This window comes from Chrysochloris asiatica, unplaced genomic scaffold (genome assembly GCF_000296735.1).
Source record: "Chrysochloris asiatica unplaced genomic scaffold, ChrAsi1.0 scaffold00010, whole genome shotgun sequence".
Lineage (NCBI taxonomy): Eukaryota > Metazoa > Chordata > Mammalia > Afrosoricida > Chrysochloridae > Chrysochloris > Chrysochloris asiatica.
In genome coordinates, this window is record NW_006408528.1 from 2840145 (window position 1) to 2844528 (window position 4384).

Below are 4384 nucleotides of genomic sequence, written 5' to 3' on the forward strand. Positions count from 1 at the left end.
CAGTCTCAGACGTATTTTAAAGATCCCTTTGAAGACTAAATGTTTGAAATATATATTAAAATGTTTTCCCCTTCATTGCCATTTCAAAATATAAATGTAAGGTTGAATTTGTTATGAAATGCGTTTCAGTCATCCAGTTTTACTTGTTAAAATTACACTAAATTATCTTTAAAGGAGTAAACAGCCACTCCTTTAATAAGTTAGTGTGATTTTAAAACTGCTGTACACCTTTACTCCAGGCCATTGGGATCAGGGGCCATTGGGTAGGATGATCAGCCACAGGGCTGTAGGTCCTTTTCTTCCAATTAATTCTAAGTAGCTACATGCTGTCATATATGGGTGCTGTACGCAAGGAGTCCTGGTATGGCAGTGTGGGTTAATGCACTGGACTGCAAAGTCGATTTGAACTGCAAGATCAGTGGTTCAAGTTCACCAGTCACTCCTTGGAAACCCTATACACAGTCGCTATGGGTTGGATCCAACTCAACGGCACATAACAACAACATGCAATATGTTGTTTTAAAAAAATCTGAAACCACTGACCAAGGAATCCAATCTACCAGAAGGACACTCATGAATGTGATGATTCTTTCTTTTTCTCCCTTGAGACACTAGGTAGGTGGAGCACTTCTAGCAAATGGTTTTTTATTCCCCTGTAATTCCTAATAAAGAAATCTGGTAGTAGTGATTACGAATCAGGGTGTGAACGTTTAAGGTCAGCAGTTCGAAACTACCAGTTGTTCTGCGGGAGAAAGAAGAGGTTTTATGCTCCCGTGAAGATTTACAGCCTTCGAAACCCTGTGCAGAGTCGCTATGAGTCGGAACCGACTCCACGGCACATGACAACAACAATGTCATAATTCCTAATACTGGTGGTGATAGTTATGTGTCGTGGAGTTGGTTTCCGAGGTTGTAAATCTTCACGGGAGCAGAAAGTGTCATCTTTCTCCCCTGGAACAGCTGGTAGTTTCGAAATGCTGACCTTAAACGTTCGCAGCCCGTTGGTAACCACTACGCTACGGGATAAAAATAGGGAGCCCTAGTGTGGCACTGGGTTAATGCGCTGGAGTTGGTTTGAACCACAAGGTCAGTGGTTCAAGCTCACTAACCATTCCTCAGAAACCCTATACAGGTTTGCTATGGGAAGGAACCAACTCCACGGCATATAAAGTTATTTCTATAAAGATATTTTTGGGCACATTTCATGGAATTTTAACTCATGCTAATTGGTACAAGATATTTGTAAAGCCATAATTAAAACACTTAATTGGCAAAAGATGTTTGAGTAAATGGTGATTAAACAAAAGTTTTAGAGTTCGAAAGAAAAACATTTTTCTTTGTGATTGGATAATTCCTTCGAAAGTATACACTCAAAAAAAAAAAAATAAATAAAAATGAGTTTGAGTAGGTCTGGAAAGCAGGAAGGGTAAGGTTGACAAGAGGCTTCATAAAGGACAAGACTTTTGCTGGCCACTGAGAAGCAGGTAGTGATGATGGCCGCATAAGTGATTGATGTAATTGGTGTCACTCAACTGTGTATGTGAAAAATGCAGAATTGGTAAATATGCTATATATATTTTTTTTCAAGATATTAAATCTTTTTATTGAATACACATGATCATGGATGATACATACATTTCAATCCCATCTATAATTTTATCTGGTACCATTAATTCAAATTAGATATATTGCATAGGATGTGCCAACAACCATTTTTATAACCAAATAAATTGTTTAACTGCTTGGGTGACCATTTAATGGTGAATTCCAGGTTGTTAACATAGTAACTGTCAGTTCAATTACACCATAGTTTCTAAAAATGGCTTTTCTTCCCCCAAGCAGTCTTCTGAGGTTATATAAGTAAATTGAATGGAATATGACATCACCCTGAAAAAATTCTAAACTTCACACTGTGGGGTAGTTTATCAAGATGGCTTCAGAGTAGACTAACTTTACACAGCACATTAAAAAAAAACCACATTTATTCAGTGTAATGATCAGACTTATTACATTTAGCAATCAATAGCATGGGTGCAGAAAAAAAAAAAGTCTACATTAAAACCCTTTCCAAAGAACAGAAACTAAAATAACCTGTTATACAATTAGTCACAAATACAGTCCTCGAAGGTTTTATTGCCCATGCACATGAGTAGTGTCTAAAACATGTCTTCTTTGTGGCAGCTAGGTCCTGCCACCACTGTGCTTGCCTGAGTTCACAAATCTGTTGTAACCTGTAGCTTCCCTGTCACTTCTCTGACTCTCCTCTCCTGCTAAGCTTTGTTTCCTGGCATCATTAAAACCTTCTTCCTCTCCCATAGCTACTGCTGCTGATTGAACTGCCATAGCCACTTGGTTTCGTGGTTTGGCAAAATATCGACCTCCACCACCATAAGTGCCAGAGCTTCTGCCTCCAAAATTTCCTCCCTTCATGGGCCCAAAATTTGAAGATTGATTGTTGTAATTGCCAAAATCATCGTAGCTTCCACCACCTCCAAAATTGCTTCCATTACCAAATCCATTATGTTGTTGTTGTTGTGTGCCGTGGAGTCGGTTCCGACTCATAGCGACCCTGTACAGGGTTTCCGAGGCTGTACATCTTTACGGGAGCAGAAAGCCTCATCTTTCTCCCGCAGAACAGCTGGTAGTTTCGAACTGATGACCTTGAGGTTCGCAGCCTGATTCGTAACCACTATGCTACCAGAGCTCCTTAAATCCATTATAACCATCTTCATATCTACCACCACCACAGCTGCCACCAAAGCCACCTCAGCCACTGAAGTTTTCTCTACAACCAAAGTTGTCATTCCCACCAAAACCACTTCCACAGCCACCACTGAAGTTTCCAGAACCACTTCGACCTCTTTGACTGGAGGAGACACTGGCCATCTCTTGTTTTGACAGGGCTTTCCTTCACAGTTGTGGCCATTCACACACAGTATGGTACTTCTGGATAACAATCTTATCTACAGAATCATGGTCATCAAAGGTTACAAATGCAAAGTCCCTCTTCTTGCCACTGTTTTTCTTAAATGTTTTATTGTGAATTATATGATAGTTTACATGGGAGAGCATTAGTTTTACATTCATTCTATCATATATTGTGTCATTGCCATGGTTCCAATCCCCTCCATGCATCATCATCAACCAACCAAAGGGTATATATACCCTGCAAGCCTGCCCCCTACACTATCCCCGACACCCCCACCACCACCACCACCACGCTCAAGTCTTCAGCACACAGTCGCTCTCCCTCTCTGGATCTAAAGTCCCCAGCTGCTTCATCGCTCCACGTCATTGTCTCTGCCTCCATCTCAGGCATCGTTGCTTCTCTGGGTAGGGTCCCACTCTCAGTCCTTCTCCAATGATGGTTCCAGGGACTTCTGCTCCTAGACTGGCCTTGCTACAAAATATCTACCTTTACATTTCCAACCCTCACAAGCAGTCCTGATAACAATTATTCACTATTGTATCACAAGAGATCCATCTGCATTTCATTTCATCAGCTCCACCTAGACAGATTAGATACTACTCACTGGAGAATCTGCCTTCCTCCATGCCCCCTGGCTCTAGGTTCGCTTTTGGAAGCTTGTAAGCCAGTCATATCTTGCATTTTTAGCCTCCCCCCCCCCCCCATTTTGGGTAGCCAATGTCCAAGCTTGCCACTGTCTTGGTCTGTCATGATTTCAATCACTTCAATCTTCCAATACTACTCAAAAAAATCTCTTAAGTGATGCTCTTCAGTGTCTTCTTTAACGCCACACACAAAAAAATATTTTTCACAGTTAAGTGGGTACCTCGTCTTTGAGAGTCTTCTCATGAAATGGCCCTTTTTGGTTCCACCAATCTTCCATTCACCTTGTGTGGCCTTGCGTTCATAGCTGCATCCATCTCCTCCACAGTAGAGTAAGTAACCAACCCAAAGCCTCTAGAGTGCTTGGTGTTTGAATCTCTCATCAGGACACAGTCCTTAAGCGTGCCCCATTGCTCAGAATGGCTCCTCAGATTCTCTCATCTGTTGTTTCAAAGCTCAATCCTCCGATGAAGCGTTTCCACAGCTGTTCAGGCTCTTTAGGAGACTCTGACTTAGACATGACGGCAGTGACGGAAAAAAAAAAAAAAAAAAAAGACTAATGATGTTTCCTCCGCACAGCCCACAAGCAGAAAGGAGGAAGCTAACGAATGTATCTCTCTTATTATATTTTTACAATAAAATAGGAAAAACAGAGAAGCAAACTAGGGTAGGATTGAGAGTAAAAATTAAATAGTCCAATTTTTTATTTTTTTATTTTTTTTAAAGGGAATAGAATGAGCAAAAGATAAGGAAATGTTTGTAAGGAAAAACAAACAGCCTGATAATGAAAGGTTCTCAAAAGCACAGTAAGGA

At 40.8% G+C, this 4384-nt stretch overlaps 1 pseudogene; it reads right to left on the reverse strand.

Moving 5' to 3' along the window:
• Positions 1 to 2293: 2293 nt before the first annotated feature.
• On the reverse strand, positions 2294 to 4091 carry LOC102835115 (annotated as a pseudogene).
• Positions 4092 to 4384: the final 293 nt, after the last annotated feature.